This window comes from Sminthopsis crassicaudata, chromosome 3, assembly GCF_048593235.1.
Source record: "Sminthopsis crassicaudata isolate SCR6 chromosome 3, ASM4859323v1, whole genome shotgun sequence".
NCBI lineage: Eukaryota > Metazoa > Chordata > Mammalia > Dasyuromorphia > Dasyuridae > Sminthopsis > Sminthopsis crassicaudata.
Genome location: NC_133619.1, coordinates 96,934,212 through 96,956,558, shown reverse-complemented (window position 1 = coordinate 96,956,558; position 22,347 = coordinate 96,934,212).

Below are 22,347 nucleotides of genomic sequence, written 5' to 3'. Positions count from 1 at the left end.
AAAGGGCCATTTTCCAAGCATATGCTAATAGAGTATTATCCAATGGGTAATTAGCCTTAAGTGTTCAGTTGTCTGATTCCAGTGCACCTACTTAGAGTTTCAGCCCTTTACATCCTTTTATTTACCTTAATTGTCTTAGTCTTCATTACACAGAGAAGGCTGTTTCAATGACATCTCCCTTTTCTAAGAGAATGGCAAAACTAAAATACATATAGTCAAACGCTCTTCTCTGACACTCTACACACACACAGACACACACACAAACCATATGGTCTAGAATAACTTGAGAAAAAAGGTAATACTTTTTTCATTTACATAATTCTTTAAAGTTTCACAAAACAATTTATATGCATTACTTCAGTATAAATATTATTATGCCTATTTTACAAATTTTTAAAAAATAGAACTCTAAAGTATAGAAGCTTGGTCTTAATAATCTAGGAAACCTAGGTTCAAATTGTATCTCTGGTTCATATTGCCTCATATAATGAGGAGGTTGTCATTTGACCTTTCTGTGCTCTAGGCAACTTTCTAAAGCTACAGATTATTAAATAACTGCTGAACAACATCAATAAAATTTTCACATCACATCAGGAATTTCCTGCATCCATGAAATCACAAGTTCAGATTTTTCAGGAAGAAAACAACTCATCTACACACACACACACACACACACACACACACACACACACACACAGAGGGAGAGAGGGAGAGAGAGGGAGAGAGGGAGAGGGAGAGGGAGAGAGAGAGAGAGAGAGAGAGAGAGAGAGAGAGAGAGAGAGAGAGAGAGAGAGAGAGAGAGAGAAAGAATTGAAGAAACAGACATTAATAAATGTTTATTTCCTGGTAGAGATTATACAAACTAAATAGCTTGCAAATAACATATGAATTTATATTTTTTGGCTTCAAGAGAAATCTTTATTCACACAACAGAAGCAGGACTCTTCTCAAGACATTTAAAAGATTTAGTAAAATCATCATGCCTTGTGAGATGTTAGGACCTATTTGAAAAAGGACCATTTTTTATAAATTTAAGAAGCCAAAATTTTAATCCCCAGTTGCCTTACTATATGTTTCTTTGACTATCTTTATAGTTTCTCTATGATTGTTTCACATAACCCTTCGTACCTAGAGACCATTGTAGAGCATCAAAGGAGCTACCAAACTAAAGAAGCTTTTGAATTTAATCCAGCGATGGACTTTTGTTTTTCTTTAGAGGGCAAACCAAACTAAGTGGAAAAGACACATAGAAAAACATGGCCTCTTTTTTAGATATACACATAATCATACACATATTGATGCTATACATATTGTATAAATCATAATATAATAATATATAATAAAAATTACATAAAATCTTATTGATAATCACAAAATACTTTGTCCAAGGGAACTGTGTTTTTTTTTCTTTCTATATAGATACCATTTCTATCTATTTATTTGATTATAGCAACCAATGAAGACCATATGAGAACTTAAAAAATTTAACTTATAAGTATAGAAGATACCTATACTGAAAAAAATCACAATTCCTTTGAACAATTAAAATATTTTATCATTATCAACATTTTTATATGTATTTGCAATATATATAAACCTTTTGTTAAATTAACTATTCTTTGACTTTGCTATTCTTAGCAATTCAGTGATCTAAGGATATGGTGAAGGACTCATGATGAAAAATTCTATCCATACCCAGAGAAAAAAACTAATTATGTCTTAATACATATTGAAGCCTACCTTTTTAATTTATTTTTTGAGATTTTTTTGGGGGAAAGGGAATCTATATCTTTGTTTACAACATGACTTTTATGTAAATGTTTTGAATAACTTCACATGTCTTCACAATGAGGAGGGCATGGGGAAGAAGGGAGGGAAAGACTATGGAACTCAGTTTTTTAAAAACAAATATTAAAATCATTTTACATGCAACTGGAAAAATTATATATATATATATATATGTCTATGTTTATACACAGATACTATCTATCTATCTATCTATCTATCTCTATATATCAATTAAAAACAAAAAATTATTCTCTTTTTCATCATTCATTCATTGAAGACATTGGTTGTCTTTAAAGATTTTTATTAGTACCTTTTAAATTCACACACACATCTATACATATACACGTGAATTTTATATACATATATTAATATAAAGACTTTTGGATATGTGTCATGGAAAGTTATTTAATCTTAGACACATAGTTTTTTATCTCCTTGAAATTTGATAAAGGTTGACAATGATATAATGATATAATATGAGTAAATAAACATTTGAATGAATATAATAATTTGAATAACTATCTGTCTTATCATTATTAAAGTTAATCTTTCATCATAATAATGGTATAGAGAATGGCAAGAATGTAACCTGTTCTGAAACATGTCTATGTGATCTTGGCTAAGTTACTTGATTACTTGATGTCATAGATATCTCCCTAAGTGTTAGAATAATTATTGATTTTTAGTAGTAGAAGAAAATTCCTCACCTTGAATTCCTTATATTATTGAAATTAGAAGTATATACTAAAAGACCTTGTTACTGATTTTCCATTTTTTTCAGAGACTTGGATGTAAAGTATTAGAAACATTAAATGTGCTCTTTCTTTAGAGTTTTTCTGGAAATTAAATGATTTAGACATTATTTATTTTAAAATCACCACCATCATCATCATCAAATAACATCTACAGTATTTACTAACATCATTTTCTAGTATTAGGTTTGAGAATCCTTTTATTACTCTGATCCAGTTTTTAAGAACTACATATAAAAGCCTGCCAAATAAACTGAGTCTGTAATTAAGTTATGTTGCTTCTGAGTGGAGGTGACAGTCTTTGTACATTTTTCCCCAAAGAATTCCCAAAGATCGACCTGGGAAAGATAGTAAAAACTATCTAGTTGCTTAACTCATGATCAATGCTAACTAATGAATTAGCAGACTTTCCCAATAATTAAGAAACACATTTGTATATAAATACAAATATGTACAATATGTAATATGTAATAAGATAATAATATCTTAATCCAATGTCTGTGAATTTAGTATTTTGGTAACCATAGTTTGTTATATTATTTATATAATATTTATATGTTATACATTTTTATAAGTTATACATTTTATTTTGTGTTATGGGCTGGAACACTTGTACTTGAAACAAGGATTTTTACAAAATGGTAATTAAGTGGAGTTAAAAATACAATGGTTATCTAGTTTAGGGTAGTGATTAATAGTTCTCTAGTTTAGTACATGTACTTAGTACTTAATATAGTTGTACAAGATTCACATCTACGATGATGTAATTATAAAAGAGTATATAACAGCCACTATGGACTGAAAGACAGATTCATTCCATCATCTACCTTTGTGGTGGCTGGTTGCTGAAGCACAAGTCTGGGGACTCAGAGCCAGATTAGTGGGTTTCTAAAGGGTCTCATTTGAAACAGATATACATAAATCCATCAACTTGGGAGGTATTACATAACAAACAACATGAATCAACATGAGGAATTATACATGCCCATAAGTCCTAGAAATAGTCCAAAACCAATCTACTGTCCAATACTTCAAGTGTCAGGGAATCCAACAATTCCTGCTGCTTTTGAAGTTCTGCAACAGTTTTATCCACATTTTTCATCTCAGCAAATCCAATGATTTCTGTGGTTTTGAAGTTCTGTAACAGTTGCATTATCAGCCATGCTCTTTCAGTGTCAGATGTTTCTTAGGTCTTCTCCTTTGTTTTGAAGTTTTTGTCTTTTTCTGTCTCTCTCTTAAGGTGCTCCTTGACACCCATCTGATTTCTTATCCATCTGTAGAGTCACAAGCAAACTCTCTCTCCTCCAAGCAGTTAATCTGTCTGGTCCCTTCCATTCACCACTTTTTATATCTCTCCTTATCACCTGGTGATTATATTAGACCTGCTCACACTGGACATTGTCTTTCTGTTGGATTAAAAAGCCTGTATTCTCCCCAACTGTAATCCTTTTCTCCCATCTGATAGCTTCTCTGCTGATTGATTCTATGAGAATCCTGAACCTCTAAAGATTCTCTGGTGTAAACTGGGCTGTCATCCTGCCCTACCTATTTTTGGTTTGAGGGCTTGGAGCTGGACCCCACCCCTCATTTCCTTGGGGTGAATCTTGTAGAGCTATATTAAGTTCTAACTACATGTACTAAACTAGAGAACTATTAATCTCCATGCTTATCTAGATAATCATTGTGTTATCAATTCCACTTAGTTAGCACCTTGTAAGAATCCTTGTTTCAAGTACAAGAGTTCTGGCCCATAACAATTTTGTATATTTAAAATATGATTCCAAAAAAGATTCACTACTCATTACCATGTTGTCAAAGGGGTTTATGTCACAAAAAAGGTTAAGAATATCTGGCATAGAGTATGTAGGCTCTATATGCACAAATAGATATGTGTATATGTGTATACTTAGCCACAATTACAGTATCTTAATAACTATTTCCTGTTGTTAGTATAAATGTTTTAGGTATTAGAGCAATAGGTTCATGAGAACATTCTTTCTTGTAGGGATACTACAATTAAAAGTTTGGCTTTCAGTCCATTTACATCTGTGTGATATCATCCATTCTAAGAACTACGGAGATTTGTTTAGTTCTCAGTATTTGTTTTTCCCAATCTCAGACAAGTTCTTCTCATGGACCAGTATTGAGCCTGCACCCTTTTTGGAGAGTTTGTTCATGATCTTATACCGGACAAGATCAATGATATTGTTGCAATGATCTTACTTGCACCTTCACTTATGAATTGTACCTGTGCTACCCAAGTCTTCTGATAATGGCTGTCTCATTAGTATCTCTGGGGGACTTAAATTCATTGTAGAAATGTATTAACCTATGTGTGCTATCAAGAGTGTGGATGGTTAATTAGGAGTTAACGTGAATCAATTTACGGGACATCCATACTTAACATTTGGCAGTTTCCAGCAGTATCAGACAGCCCAACACCTAATCCCTATCCCCATCCTCACAACTTTGCAGATGGTATAAGTGATGGACTAGAGGGATATGAATCATATTGCTAAGTGTGAAATGTAGTACAGCTGGTAATGTCAAAAGAATTTCTCTAAGAATTGTCATATTGAAATGATCCACATTAGTTAGACAGAGCATTTTAAATTCCTCGGTTATAATATAATGGCTGCATGAATGTCTGTGTATGAGTGAGGGAGAAACAATGATTATCAGGAAGGTAAAAGGGGATCTGAAACGTGACTCAGGTAAAAATGAAGGGAATGAAAGGAGAGATGAACCAGAATGAGATCACTAGCCATGACCTCTAAATCTCACTCACAGAAATATAATTGGTGTGCACAATGAAAATAATGCCCACCACACACAGATCTTTTTCTTTTGGTAGGTAACTCTTGATTATTCAGAGTGACAAAGAACAAGCTTAACATATGCTTCATAATTTACATATTTTGGTATAATTTGCATTAGTAGTTATCTCTGATTTGGGGTGATATATTCTAAATCATTCCTTATCATCTTGTATAATCAAGAATTGATGGTACCCTCTTTGTCACATAACTATGTCAAAGCATGAGAATGTAACGCTTATCAAAGATAAAAACTGATTCCTTAAAAAGTTATTCCTATTCAGTATTTTATTACTAAAGGAACATTAAGGAAAAAAAATAATCTAAGGGTGTTCTCTGCTGATGCAACTTGGTGAGTCCTTGTATATTTATCTTAGAAAAAATAACTCTTTTTTAATGATAAGAGTACCTTCTTAGGAATTAAGACCCATTTAAAGTTATTACTTTCCCTCCCTCCTCTAGTAATTATCAAATTAGCAAATAAAAGGAACAGAATAAATATGCTATATCTTGATTTCATTAAAATACTTGGTACAGTGTTTCTGAAAATTTGTGTCTATTGTTATTGTTGTTAGTTTTGTTTTTGTTTTGTTCCCTTGAAAGCTTAATTTGAATTGGCTTAGACACAAGCCTATGAAGAAACATATCATTATAAATAGCAATGTGTGAAATGAAACTGTCTAGCCTATTATAAGGACTGATGTTAGAACTGTTTTCATTTAACATATTAATTAAGCACCCCATAAAGAAAACAGAGAATATGGTTTCATATGAGATTAGTTGGTTAAGAATAGACAATATCAAGAATGAAGAAGGATAATAAAAAAAAGACTAGTTGACCAAATATTATAGAGGAGTAATTCATTTTTTAAAAGAACATATACATATATATATATATATATATATATATATATAATGTATATATTACTAAATATATTCCCTGGAGTCAGGGGAAGTATCATTTCTAAAAATTACATGAAATCTGTGATTTTTATCATATATTTTTTTCTATTCAAGTCTCTAAGTGAGGGAATAAAAAGGTACATTAACATTATGTAAAGACTCTTGTCAGTTTCCCTGGAGAGAATAGCATGTGGCAAACCTATATATCAACTTGGGATGAAACATCCCAAGAAGGGAAGTATTTTAGCATATTACATTTTTGAAGATCATACCAGAGCATGCTCAGATAAATTCATTCAAGTCCCCAGAATCATCTGTAATAAAGTGCTTGGTTTTTTAAGGATACATTGTGCAAAGATTATTATACAAATTTAAGTCAAACATTAGCAAAATTTGGAAGAGCATTATTTCTTTAGCATCTGAGTTAAGAAGCTCAGAAAAAAAAAATCTAGTCTGTTGTTCTGTTTTCTTGCTGGCCCATGTTGCTAACTGTCTTTCCAGGTTTAGGGAACTAAATGTGGGTTTTGAAACTCCTTGCTAGGCAACTCATGAAACTAAACAATTTATTTGATTTATGATAGCTTAGTCCTTACAGCTTACTGGGAATATTTCCTAGCACTGTAGTTTGCTAGAGGTTCTGCAGAGGCATGTAAAAGGACAATCTACAATGAATTCCAGCAGAATCACATTTGTGCAAACCAGGATAAGTCAATATTTTTGTTAAGATTCCTAAAAATTTATTAAATTGATCAGTTTTTGAGTTCAAAATATAATAATTATCATTATAATAATTTTCAGCACTCTTATTGACCTAATTGAAAAAAGTTGATGTAATTTTTGGTTTATGAAGCTTCACATGTCTAACTAAAATAGCCATTTTTAACTCTTCATTGTCTCATAATTCTAATTTTCAAACTGCTGCTATATCAGTCAGACAATCAACATGAATTTAACAATTAAATTTAATTCAATTCAATGATTTAATAATTACTATATATCAGGGATTAGGCTAGATGTTGAAGATAGGAATATAAAAAAATGAAACCCTTTCTTCCCTCAAGTAGCTTACATGCTTTTGAGGTAGATAGCATTTACGTGTGTGTGTGTGTGTGTGTGTATGTGTGTATATATAAATATATATATATATACATATACATATATATGTGTATATATATACGTATATATACCATATATATATATATATATATATATATATTTATCTAATTGATGCATGTTGTTATGTTATATAATGTATATGTATTTATATATAAATATATATGATATTTATATATAAATACACACACATATATATTATATATGTAGTATGAGTGGGAAGAAGGCTGTGAAATATGTTGACTCTTCTCTGCCTTTTAAAATCCTTAGTTTTCTTCAAAATTCAAACTTAAAGACCATATTCTCTGGCTCTGTCTCTCTCTTTGTCTTTCTGTTTGTCTGTTTGTCTGTTTCTCCTTTCTTCTGTGTGTGTCTCTCTCTGCCTGTCTATCTGTCTCTCTCTCTCTCTCTCTCTCTCTCTCTCTCTCTCTCTATATATATATATATATATATATATATATATATATATATATATATATGATTCTTGACCTGAATTTTGATGGTAATTTTAAAAGACAGAGGGAAGAATTCAATTATAGCTCTGTAATATCTCTGACATCTTCCTTCCCATTCATAATGCCATCAAATCTAGTTGATATCTTCACTACTTCTTATTGACACTATTGAAGGACCCATTTTCTTTCCAAATGCATGACATCTATTAAAATCTGGATACCCCACTAACATCACAAATTCAACATATTCAAAAGATATGTAGTACAGGATCTCACCTCCTCTTACTTAGATTATTACAATAATCTTAGCATTTTAACTGTTATCTTTAGATTCAAGTTTTCTGAACTCTAAGCCCAATAGTGCACTCATATTTACTATCTCCTTCCATATTTACTATCACTTTCCAATGTTGTCTACTTCTTTTTCTTCTCATGGAATGGATACTTTTCCATTCCAATATTTGCATTTTTTTTTTGCCTATTCTACTCATTAAGGAAATAAATATGAGTAGCCACTTACTTATGCTAACCCTCTTATTCCTTTTCAGATTAGTTTTCACATCATGCTTAGTGTGAATATCTAACACCTGAACAGTAAGAGTTCTTGTTGTTTCTGGAAGAAGGTAAGACTTTTTGTTTATTTTTGCCCCTCCTCCCCAAAGAACACATGCTTACTTTTGCCAAATAGATTTTTTTTTTTTTTTGATGAGGGCAAAATTTCTTCTGCTTCGTGGCATGTCATATTCACTTTTTTCCTTTCATTTCTCATATTGATAGATACAAATAAATGTTTGGGTTTTTAATAGGCTTTCTTATAATTCATAAATTATTCATTGCAGTTTTGAAGATTTAGGAGTATGTTTTAAGAACATATTTTGAGCATTCCGTCTTTTTGGGTTCTATGGATTCTCTTAATCTGTACCACTACATATTTTCAATAATTCTAAGGATTTTAGGGTCATGACTTCCTATATTATGCTATGCAAAATCAGTTTCTTCCTTTATTTCTTTTTTTTTAGGAAAATCATAATTGTCAAGTATTTTCAATAAGTTCTGCTCACTTGCTTTGCTATCCTCATGTGAAAACATAATAAAAATATTTCGGTCTTTTAAATACGTTGCTTATGTTCTTCAGGAACCCTATCTTGGTTTTATTTTGTTGACAATGTCTGGTAGACATATTATGCTGTAAATTTTAATGTAACATGCTGATGCCAACATGTAGCTCTGTTAAAATAGTCTTGATTCTCTGTTTTTGTTTGTTGCTTTTCTTTTTAGGTGACAGAATTTAAGACTTTGACCTTGTATAGTTCAAAAGGTTAACAGAAGAAGCTTTAGGGCATCCTAGCATTCTGTTATCTGTGCATCATTATTTTACAGCTAGTTTAGCATCAATACCCAGAGGGATAAGGATTGACCTTCATATGTGACTTTGAAGATCCAGCCCAGCAGTAGCTGAAAGGACTACTCTAACAATCATGATTCATATGAAGGCTAATTTAATGTAATCAGTGCTATATAGACACTATACCATCTGGGCCCCCAAATCAAGATGGGATAGGGAAGAGAGTATACTTCTGAGGTGGTGGGGAGAATATTTGTAATTTTGTTATTGTATGCTTTTAAAAATATATTAAAAATAAAATATGAACATATTTTAAAAAATAGAATATTGTTTAGTTATTTGTTTTACTCATCTATAATTCTATCTTCCATCTGGAACAATCCCAGAGACTCTATAATTTTACTAAGATTTTTCCATCAGTTGTTCCAAATTATAGGGTTTGGTTGTTCTCACATTATTGATTTAAATTTTATCTTTATAGAAGGCATTTTGAAATTCCTCTTAATCTCATATTCCATTTGAAGAGTATGGCAAAGTATTCACTTTCACTACTGGAACAAATATTCCTATAATCTCTTTTTCTTCTTGGGTGTTTTTGCCTCTTTTGGAATTATAGTAGTTATCCATTTTTTAAGTTTTTATTTTTTTTTTAATTTTTATATTGGCCATTTGTTTTCCCAGGTCTAGTGCTCTTTTGGCATGGTACAATTTTCATCTTTTCAGCTGTCTTTTTGGATATCAGTTTCCTCACATACAAAATAAAATAGTAATCTCTGTTTTGTTATATTAAACATTGTTATAATATTTTAAATCAGTAAAAATGTTTAAGAGATTGCTATCATTAAAAGGAAGAAAATGGGGCTACCTATAGTGTAAGCATTTGAATTTAACTTTTTTCAAATTATACAACTCTAGGAATTTTATATCACTATACTTTATTATATAATAAAGATTATCTTGATCTCTCAAAGGTTCTTCCAGAAGAAATCAAGTACTTGAAAGTCCTATCAATCTGAAAAGGCCTTAATAATGGATGTGGAAAAAATGTTAGTATACATAGATGAAAAGACTGCCAGCTTAGCTAGCTAGTTGATGAGACTATTCATAATAAACTGTTAATCATCAGATAACGATATTTTTTTCCAGACATAATTCATAAATAACAGATATTTGAGCATATGATGGTAGTAGTTAGGAAGGTTGCACTTTCCACTTGTGGAAGGAGTAATTACTGAACCTAGAAGTAGTTTATTACAGTATCATATGATTATTTTTAAGTTGTCAAACCATTTGAAATCTAAAAAAAAAAAAAAAAAAAAGATACAAAAATAATACTCAAGTATCCCTCTGGGTTCATTCATCCAAATACCAATCACAAATCATAGCCTAGATGAGTACTGGTCAATTCAGGCTTTCAGAGATGACTCTGAATGGTTGTTTTTTTGTTGTTTTTTTGTTTGTTTGGTTGTTGTTGTTGTTGTTGTTGTTGTTGTTTTGTTGGTCTTGTTTGTTTTTTTTTTTTCTTTGTTTTTTGTTTTTGTTTTGTTTTGTTTTTTATACTAGCATATAAGTCTTCAAGCTGGGTGGGTTTTTTTGTTTGTTTTTTGTTTGTTTGTTTGTTTGTTTGTTTTTTTATTAACTCCTTGGCATCATTTAGCTTTTACAAAGGGGATATTTATTGAGCACATACAACAGTAATAATTTTGGGGGCAGAGCCAAGATGGCAGAAAGTAGATAAGTCTTTGTCTGAGTTCTTCCTGGCTACCAGATCAACCCTCTCAACTGGTTTTGAAGTGACAAAACCCACAAATATTTGGACTGTAACAAATTTCTAGCTGAAGATACTTTGGAAGAACTTCATAAAATGTTTGTTTCATGGGTAGGCAGCCTAGCTTAGATTCAATGCAAGAACCCAGGACAGAGTGGCCTCTATACTCCTTGGAAAAGTACTGGGAGGCTCAGCCAAAATATAGTAGCTTTGGGTACTATGTCCTGGTTCAGGAGCCAGTGGATCACCAGACTAACTATGAGACTTCCAATGCAGCTACAGAAGGTAAGTATTGAGCCCCTGGACCCCAGTATATCATAGGACTTGACCACACCCACCCAGAACAATAAATATGATAATTTAAGTGAAAAGGATGAATATTTACAAAAATGTGGATTGCTCAGATTAATAGAGGAGAAAATAAATTACTTAAATAATCCTAATTTAGAAAAAAAAATGAGCAAGATAATAACTCCTAAGAAAAAAATCTCTAGAGCAAGAGGATTTACAAGTGAATTCTACCAAATATTTAATGAAAAATTGATTTTAATACTATGCAAACTAATTCAAAAATAGAGAAAGAAACAGTCCTACTTAATTCCTTTTATTACACAAATATGGTGCTGGTACTTAAACCAGGTAGCATCAAAACGAGAAAGAAAATTATAGACCAATTTTGCTAATAAATATTGATTCAAAATCTTAAATAAAATATTATCAAAGAGGTTACAGCAAGTAATCACAAGAATAATACACCATGACAAAATAGAATTTATATCAGAAATTCAGAACTGGTTCAATACTAGTAATATTATTGGCATAATTGACTATATCTATAACAAAAGTAATAGAAATCTTATGATTATTCCAATAGATACAGAAAAAGCATTTGACCAGATTCAATACTCATTCTTATTAAAAGACTTAGAGAGCATAGAAATAAATGGAGTTTTCCTTAAACATCAGTAGCATGTATTTTAAACTATCAGTTAGCATGATATGTAATGGGGATAAATTAGGTCTGTTCCCTCTTTGCAGATGTTATGATAGTATACTTAGAGAATCCTAGAGAATCAAACTAAAAAGTTCTAGAAACACTTCACACCATTAACAAAGTGGTAGAAAAAAAAAATCTACATAAATGTTAAGAGAAGTGAGTAGAACCAAGAGAACATTATAAACAGCAACAACAAGATTATGTGATAATTCTGACAGACTTGCTTCTTTTCAAAAGTAAGGGGAGTAAAATCACTTCTAATGGAGGATTTAGAGAAATGTATCTACACCCAGATAAAGGACTGTAGGGTCTGAGTGTGAATTACAAGAGAATTTTCACTCTTTTGTTGTGGCTTGCTTATTTTTTGTTCTCTGTCTCTCTCTCTTTTTATCTGAATTTTCTTCTGTAGCATGATAATGGTGGAAATACAAATAGAAGAATTGCATGTGTTTAACGTATATCGGATTACTGCTGTCTAAAGAAGAGGGTGGCAGAAAAAAATTTGGCATGCAAGGTCTTGCAAGGAGGAATGTTGAAAACTCTGCATATATTTTGAAAATACAAAGCTTTAAAAAAAGAATAAGTATTCTAAAATGGTTTTGTTAAAATAGAGAAACACTGTCTCCTGTATGTGTGTAGTACCTGGAGAGAGGATGCTTACATTTAAGTAACTATGCTACTGAGGCACCCATATGGAGAATACAGGTAAGCAAGAAATAATAAATTTCTGGCCTTTAAAGTCCCTTTCTCCCTTTAAGGGAGCACTACCAAAATTGCTTCAAAATATGGCATTGTTAAGAGGTGTTTTGCTTCCTCATTCAAATAGGCTAATTTCTTATACTACATAATGTTTTATCTATTAGATCAATCCATTGTCAGACTCAGTAAAGTTTAGTTGCTGAACTAGCTCCTCATAAATTTAAGCTATTAATTTTGCCAATCCCAATGGTCTGTACCTCTCTCTCTCTTAAAGTTAATTGGAACTCTGAGAGATCTTCCAGTCTTATATATTATTTGGTCACTTCTAATTTTATATTTCTTCACTTTATACCAGGAAAAAACACACACAAATCACCACAAAATCATATGCTGAAGGAAACATGGCATTGGAGTGTAAGACAAAAATAGCCAATTTTACTCCCTCAACTGTCTACTCATATCAGTTCTCATTGTTTGAAAGTCACTAAGGAAGAGACAGAAATAATCCCATCAAATGTTTTATATGCACATTCACTTACAGCTCAGTCTCTCCTTAATTATCTATCCTTCTATTCCTGGAGTCAATTACAAGGTTTGTAATTATCACATAATCCTAAATCCTCATGTTTGAAACTCATTTCCAAAGTTCTACACACTGGATAGGCAGCAAGAAGAGAATTTTTCAATTCATTTCAATAAACATTATTTAAGCACCTACAGTGCACTGGACACTATATTAAAGATGAGGATGCAAGTTTGAGAACTAAAGATAGTTCCTTACCTCAAGAAATATAAGGGAAATCTTAAAGAAGAAAAAAGTACACAAAAGGAAGCTAAAAATTGGTTTGAAATAGTGAGGGTCACCAGAAGTCCCTGATATGAGAATTATATTCTCTGGAATGGAAACCAAGAAAATGGAGAGTTATTAGAAAATTTCTGAATTCTTTATAATAGATGTCTTTGGGAATATTTTATTGTTTCACTCTCCAAATGAGAGAGTTGAAAAAGAGTTGATTATCAAGAAGAGATTGTTTTCAAGTACTTCAAGGACTGAAACTTAGCTGACTGTCCATATATTACAAGAATATCATAGATCTAGAACAGGGAGGGATTTCAGAGACAAGCTTAATTAAAACCCTATTGTTGAAGCTGAAGAAATTGTATTCAGAGAAATTCAAGTGACTGTCTTTAACTCAGGTGTAAATGTCAAATGTAAAGAAATTTAGTCACCATTAACTTCTCTCTCTCCTTGTCTCTGTCTCTCTGTCTCTCTCTGATCTTTTTCAATATAAACACTTTCATTTTTGTGCATAGTATCTAGCACAGTACATAGTACATACAAAGTAGGCATTTAACAAATACTTGTGGATGTAACTGAATGAGAAAAAAAGATATTTTCTTAAAATAAGTAATTGAATAAATTCCATATGAAAATTATAAAGATACATCTTTCCAAATAACTCCAAAGAAGTTTAAGTTCAACTTACTAGAGACCCCAGCAAAGTTTGAAACTATGGAATGGGTTGGGGGATTTCTGGTTTAAATTATGTTAAGCTTTCAACCCAGGGAACTAACATTCATTCACATATAATCATGAGATTCTTGGTTTGCTATTGTTCTAAAATCTTCTAAAGTATTTTAGCAGCAATATTATGTACTAAATACAATTTTAAAGAAAAATATAGAGAGACATCATGTTATAGTGGATAGAGACCTAAATTCTGTTTCAAAAACATTTGCTATCAAGCCTTGCCTTTGGAATAAATTGTGACCCTTGGAAAACTGTTTTACATCTCTGTGCCCCAGGCATACTCTAAAATCATAAATTGTACAGCAAAGGTCAATATGTACTGATAGTGGGAGATTTCCTTAGGCATTCCATAGAGCAATAAAAATCACAGGGTCTTACTCCCCACCCCTCAAAAATAGAATTATGTTAAAATTTATTCTTAAAATCTCTCTCTCTCTCTCTCTCTCTCTCTCTCTCTCTCTCTCTCTCTCTCTCTCTCTCTCAATACACATACATATATGTGTAGAGAGAGACACAGAGAAACACAGAGACACAGATCTTTAGGCAAGTGGGAGCAGTGAGTTGCTAATTTCATTAAGCAACATAAATGTAAGTGCAATCTCTGAAATTCTCAAAAGCTGATTAGTTGAATCAATAAACTGTAAGCACAAGACAAGGGAAAAATATAAAATATGTAGATGTAAACATACAAATACACACATATGTAACATCATCTTAAAATGCTTCCACTCAGCATCTATAAATAATTTCATTCCTTTGCATATTAAATTTCATTACCTCTTTTTCCTTAATTGCACACTAAGCAAAATTAAATATATATATATATATATATATATATATATACAAAATCAGTGCTTAATCACACGACATTTTCTTAATGACAATTTTAAAAATTATTGCCATTTAAAAAAAAAAAACTATCTGTGTCCAAATGCATTTTCTTGTGTATTTAAAATCATTGATTTAACTTCCTGGAAGGCAGATTAAAAATAAGACCTAATTAGGCTCTTTTAAACACACACACACACACACACACACACACACACGCACACACACACACACACACAGATACATATAATGTCCTAGAGCAATGAAAAGTGTTGATGATCTATAACAGTTAAGAGTATTTTAGGCTAGGCTTTCTGATCTACAGAACACATTAGGAAAACAAACATTTAAAAGTAGATAATGGTATCCAAAAAATGTACAATTTTATCACATTGGCATTACCACAATATACAGATTTCTGCTCAGTAAATTAACAATTATAAATTTTTAAGCTAAAGATACATTGTGGCGAATTTCTTTTACTGTTTTAAACAGAACTCAGAACTTAGTTGCTCATTCTTTAAATGTAAACAATATCAAGATCTTGTAGGACCCCAAAATAATACAAATCTTTCTTTTAAGTGAATAATTAGAAACATGAACACTTAAACTTATGATATTAAAATTAAATTTCTGAAATATTTGAGGCATTAAATAAACTTATCGACTGTAAATTAAATGGGAAAAGGAAGATTTGGGATGTACAGACCTATGATTTTCTTAGTGTGCAAATCCTAGTGTTGATATTTTTTACGCCAATAAAGATTGGCAACTCTTCTATAAATTGTAGCCTTAAAAATTATCTATGGGCAATGCAAGATTAAATTTTTTCCCAGAGTCTGCTAGACATTGGAACTGAAGCTAGATTCTCCTTACCCCAAGGTTACTCTTTATTCATAACCCTGTATGTGATCTCATAAAAGAAAGAAAAAAAAAAAAGAGAGGGAGGGAGGCTTGGAGAGAGGGAAGGAGGGAGGAAGAGAAGGAGAAGGAGAGAGGGAAGGAGAAAGGAAGAAAGATAGAATGCAGACATAAAGAAAGAAAGAAAGGAAAAAAAACTGATCAAAAATGCTATCTATCTAGCTTTTGCTTGAAAAGATCTAATGAAATTGAATTGTTGAACGAACTATATCCAGAGGTAGACCATTCTACTTTGGGTTAGCTATTATTTTTAGGTAGTTCAGTGAATAAGAAAACCTGAATTCAAATCCTGCCCCAGACACTTATTATTTCTGTGACCCTAGGCAAGTCAAATATCCTCTCGGTTCCTCAGTTTCCTCATCTGTAAAATGGGGACAATAATAGCAAATATCTTATACTCTAATGAAGATTAAACAGAAAGCATATTTTAAAATGTTTTGTCAAGTATAAAGGGTTGTCATTGTTATTATTATAATTATCATCATTGTCATTATCATTTTTATTAATTACAGCTTATGGTTCACTTCTTTTGCTTTGAAGGTGAAGAGCATGAACCTTTGTTATCTGTAGCATTGATAACTCACAAAGGTATATATACTTACACTCCAAATCTAGAAACAGAATAATATTGAGACACTCCTTTCCATGAGCTTTCAACATTTTGAGTGGTGAATACTCATGTCATGGCTTGGGCCTATAGAAATGGACAGACTATCATTATTATTATTATTATTATTATTATTATTATTATTATTATTATTATTATTATTATTATTATTTTTATTTTTATTTTTATTTTATTTACTTGTTTTTTTCCTGAGGCAATTGGAGTTAAGTGACTTGCCCAGGGTTACACAACTAGGAAGTGCTAAGTGTCTGACTAGATTTGAACTCACGTCCTCCTTACTTCAAGGCTGATGTTCTATACACTGTGACACCTAGCTACCCAGACTAGCTTTTTTAACATTCAGAATTAGTAGAGCAATATAAGTAATCTATCATATTTTTGCAGTGAGTATGTATTTTTGAACATCAGGAAAATAAATGTTGAGAACAGGACATGGTAACATAGTTCCTTTAAGGACAAGGATTATTTTAGGATAAGGATTTTGTTTTTTTTTTTTTTGTGTGTGTGTGGAAATCACACTTGTGAAGCCTCCCAGTTACATGCTCATTGTTCAGCTGTTAGGAAGATATTTTCCACTTATCTTTTCAGTGAGAAAAAAAGAAAGAAATTTCCATTACTAAAGAAAATAATGGATGGCTTAAAATAATTCTTTTTTTATCTATACCAAACAACCTTATTTTGCTCTAAAATATAATTAACTACAGGACATTCTAGTAAACTATACTACATTCATAACTGTGGATATTCACTCCTTTGTGTTTTGGGTCTCTTTCATTCTGTTTTCCTTTTTTGTGTGTGTTTCTTTCATGGCTATTTCTATTATTTTAATAACATATAGTCTCTCATGTAAAATTCAAAGCCTTATTTTAATTCCATTTCTGTGAATATGTTTGATAGAGAAAACGAAGGTAAAATCTACTCTGGTAGAATTCATTCAACTTACAGTTCAGTCACAAGTTCTCCTAACCCATGGGTTTAGGAGATGGGACAACACTCTTTAAATTTCAAATGCCATTTAAATTCAAAATGTTTTGAGGGCTCTCCATACAACATTTGTATTGTTAAAACCAATAAGAGATGAGCAGGACCTATCATAAGTGGGTGAGGGTGGAGCACACAGTCCATGGCAGGCAATACCAGCACAGATTCAGCCCCAGCAAACAAGGAGCAGGCTTTGGGAACCACTGAAAGAAGAATGGCAACAACTTCTTTCAGAACTTTCAGCCAACTAATGATAAGGGTGTCCATCAACTGGTCAGAAGATTTCAGGGATTTTTTTTTTTTAATGGCACTGAGACAGGGCTCTGTTGCTTTGAACCCAGGTTCATGCCTAGTAGTGATGTTGTAATGTCAAAGGATATACATGAATTTATAGTCCTTTGAGCGCAAATCATGTGTTTTGATCATTATCAATTGGGACATAGCTCTTATTTTTTTATAAATTTGACACAGTTCCCTCTATGTTTGAAAAATGAAGCTTTATCAGAAAAAAAAAAAAAAACTTGTTTAGAAATTCTTTTTATAATTACTATTGCTAACTGTATTCGTCTCCTCCAACTCCCATGTAGTCTCTCTTTCCTTTCACCCTGTCCCTTATCAAAAGTCTTTTGGGACTGCTCACTCCCTCCCCCAATGGCCCCTCTCTTTTATTACCTTCCTTTCCTTCCCAGATCCCATTCCCCTTCTATTTTCATGCAGGGTAAGCTAGATTTCTATATCCATATTGAGTATGTATGTTATTTATTTTTTGAGACAATTCTCTCACTTAATCACCCTCTCCTGCCCCTCTTCCCCTCCACTGTACAAGTTTTTCCTTATCTCTTTTTTTATGGAAGTCAATTTGTATCATACCACTTCTCTCTTTCCCATTTCACTTTCTCAGTACATTCCTCACTCACTCTCTCATCCTTTAATTTCATCATTAAAAAAAAGAGATTATCTTTTCATATTCAATTCAGACCTGTGCCCTCTGTGTGTGTGTGTGTGTGTGTGTGTGTGTGTATTTCCTTTAAATGCCATAAAAATGAGAAAGTTCTAATGATTTACAAACATTATCCTCCCATGGAGGAATGTAAACAGATAAAACTTATTAACTCCCTTATAATATCACTTTTCTGATTTTTTTTCTTATGTTTCTCCAGAGTCCTCTATTTGAAATTAATTTTCCTTTTACCTGTGGCCTTTTCATCACAAAATTTTGAAAATCCTCTATTTCATTGAATAATTACTTTTCCTGAAGAATGAATTCACCTTTTCCTCTAACGTACTCAGTTTTGCTGGGTAGATGATTTTTGGTGATACTCTTAGCTTCATTGCTCTCTAGAATATCATATTCTAAACCCTCCAGTGCTTTAATATAGAAATTGTTAAATTTTGTATTGTCTTGACTGTGGCTATACTGTACTTGATATTTTTTTTTCTTTCTGGATACTTGAAATATTTTCTCCTTGTCCTGGAAGTTCCAGAATTTGACTATAATATTTCTGGGAGTTTTCCTTGGGATTTTTTTCAGTTTTTCAATTTCTATTTTATCCTCTGGGTCTAGAATATCAGGATAGTTTTCCTTGATAAATAATTTCTTGAAAGATTCTGCCCAGGCTCTTCTTCTTCTTTTTTTTTTTTTTTTTTAATCATGATTCTCAGGTGAACCAAAATTTTTAAAATTATCTTTCCTGAATCTATTTTTTTGAGTCAGTTGTTTTTCCATTGGGATATTTCATGTTTTTTAATTCATCCATTTTTTATAGTTTTGCTGTATTGTATCTTGATTTCTTGTAAAACCATTAGCTTTCATTTGCTCAGTTCTAATTTTTAAGGAATTAGTTTCCTGAGTGATTTTTTTTTAATATCTTCTTTCTTATTTCATCAATTTTGCTTTTTAAGGCATCTTCTCCTCATTAGCATTTTGCATTTTCTTTTGAACTACTCTCAATTATTTTGTTAATTTTTCCTTTATTTCCCTTATTTGATTTTAAGTTCTTCCATAGTCTAAGCCCAATTCTTGTTTTTCTTGAAGGATTTGGATGTAGGAGCTTTGGTTTTATTATCATCTTCTGAGTGTGTGTTTTGATCCTTTTTTGTCACCATAATTACTTTCAATGGTCAGAAACTTTTTTTTTTCTATTAATTTCTTATCCTATTACTCTGCTTTTAACTCCGTTAAAATAGGGTTCTATTTCCAGGGTGGAGGGTGCACTGGCTCAAGTTTCAGGGATTTGGTGCAGCTTTTTTCAGAAATCCTCCTTTTCTGCCCTGGAATTGTTAAAATTGTTTCTGTTCTACTGTAAATCTAGGTTCTAGTATGCTCAAGGAACAGAGTCCTGCTTTGATGATTGCAGTGGCTGGATCTGGCACTGGGTTGGTGCAGGTATTGTCTGCACACTGAACTGCCTGCTGAACTCCCACCCTGGTATCATAGACCTTCTTTGAAGAGTTTCTAAGTTGTCTTCTTCAGCTGGAAAATAGTCTGTGTCTTTTTGGATGTTCTGATGCACTAAAATTTGATGATTATTTAAGGAATTTGGAGCAGTTTGAGGGAGAGGTTGGGCAAATTCCTATCATCTTGGTTCTATCCCTAATGTGGTGACTTTAAATAGATCTTATCCTTAGAATGAGATTGTAAGACCCTGGAGGTCAGGGAAAAAAAGTGGTATTGCTTTAAGTACTTTGAGTAATACTGTACACAGAGCTGGTAGTCAAATACATAATGTAGGTAGAATGAAACTCACAACCTAGGGTTCATCAGCCCTATTACTTGGCCAAAGTTAAGTGAAGTAGTTCAGATAATAAGTACATATTAATATAACTATTAGTTGACTATATTGGATTTGTTTCAGATATATAAAGTTGATTCAATGTTAGGAAAACTATAAACATACTATACATATTAATAACAATTTAAAGCTCTGATGATATTAATAAATAAGATTTTTTCCAAAAAAAAATCATAATAATAAGACAAATAGTGTTTAACTAAAGCTAGAGCTAGAATTTAGTGTAAAGGAGAAAAAGATATTTCCAACAAAATCAGAACTAAACTTATGATGTACATGGTCTTTTTATAAATATATTTCTAGAAATAATAGCTATAGAACTAAGCAAGGAAAATAAGAACTGAGGAAAAAACACAAAGAAAAATAATCAGTTGCTTTAACAATTATGTTATGATTTACTTAAAAATTCTTAGATATTCAGTCAAAAATCTTAAATAATAAAGTAAAATAAACCCACAAAAATATCAACCTCTCTGCATATTAATATCAATAAATGCTAAGAAACAAATCTGACTGAAAATGTCTTCAAAATGAAATATCTGGATATAGAGGTGGCAAAGTGAATACAGAAGTTAAATATGATTGATTACCAAAGATTCTATGGAATGAAGGAAAAAAATAAGTGAGATTAATTACTTCTATTTAAGTTAATAAATAAATATTATTAAAACACCAATACTATTTACAATAATTTACAGACCTATTTCATATCAAAATGTTAAATGAATACCAAGGAAATTAATAGTAGAATTCATTTGCAAGAACCAGAAACCAGGATACTTAAGGAAAATAATGATTTAAGAATAAAGTTCTACCAGAGTGTTACCAGATCCAGATCTCTAGCTAAACGACAAAATAGTAATTCTCAAAAATAAGAGGTAACAGTTAAAAATATTAAGCAATGAGACAGATAATTCATATGATCTATACAAAATTAAATATGAGAGCATAATGTTTAATTAATTCAAGGATATATCCTACTCATTATCTGACACAAACTAATAGAAAGATTAGAAAGCATTATGGCAAATTATGTTTAGATAAAAATATTTTGCTGTATATCATAATAAAATCTTATATATAAAATACCATATCAAGAACAAATTGGAGATAAGTAATCAAAACTTTTTAAACTATGTATGGGAATGAGTTCTTAACTAAACAAGGAATAGAAATGATCATAGAAGAAAATTTTATTTATTCATAATTGTAAAGAAGTTTTAAAACAAGAAAATAAATGTAGTTAGCAGTAAGTGAAAAAGTGAAGTAGGAAAACTTTTAACTAAAATTCTCTAATAAAAAGTAAAACGATAAACACACTAACATACTATTACTGAAGTTGTAGAAAGCTGTTTAGAACTGTTCTAGACTATTTCACTAAATCATATCTACCTCCAAATAGAACAAAGATGAAAGGGTAGGACCCATTTATACAAATATGTATAGGAACAACTTTTGTTGTTGTTGTTATAGAAAAGAATTGGAAACAAAGTAAGTGTCCTTCAGCTGGGAAATAGCTAAATAAATTATGCTATATAAATGCAATGGAATATTAGTATACTATAACAGATATGAAAAGGGCAGGATTCAGACAATTCAGAAAAGATATGTGTGAACTAAAATAAAGCGAGCAGAATTACAAGTACAACTTATGTTTATAATAATTTCGAGGAAAACATTGATGATTCTGGGCAATTTCTAGACTCATAGGAACACTTACAACATAGGTGCTCAGTGTTCTTAATGACATCCTAAAAAACTAATTGACCCATATTTTATTGTTCCTTTCAGGATTTAATCGCTCACTCATCAGATAGTTTAAACATTTTCATCTCAAATTCCTCCTGTATCTCTTCCTTCCTTCTATTACATGAAGAGATAGGCAATGTTCTTGCCCAGGCAAATGTCTCTAAATGAGCATTGCTTTTATTCCAAAACTGTCTCCTCCAATAGATAGCTTTCTGCTATTATAACCTACTAAAATCTAGAGTTACCCTCATGCTTGCCTGATCAGGACAGTTTTTAAATAC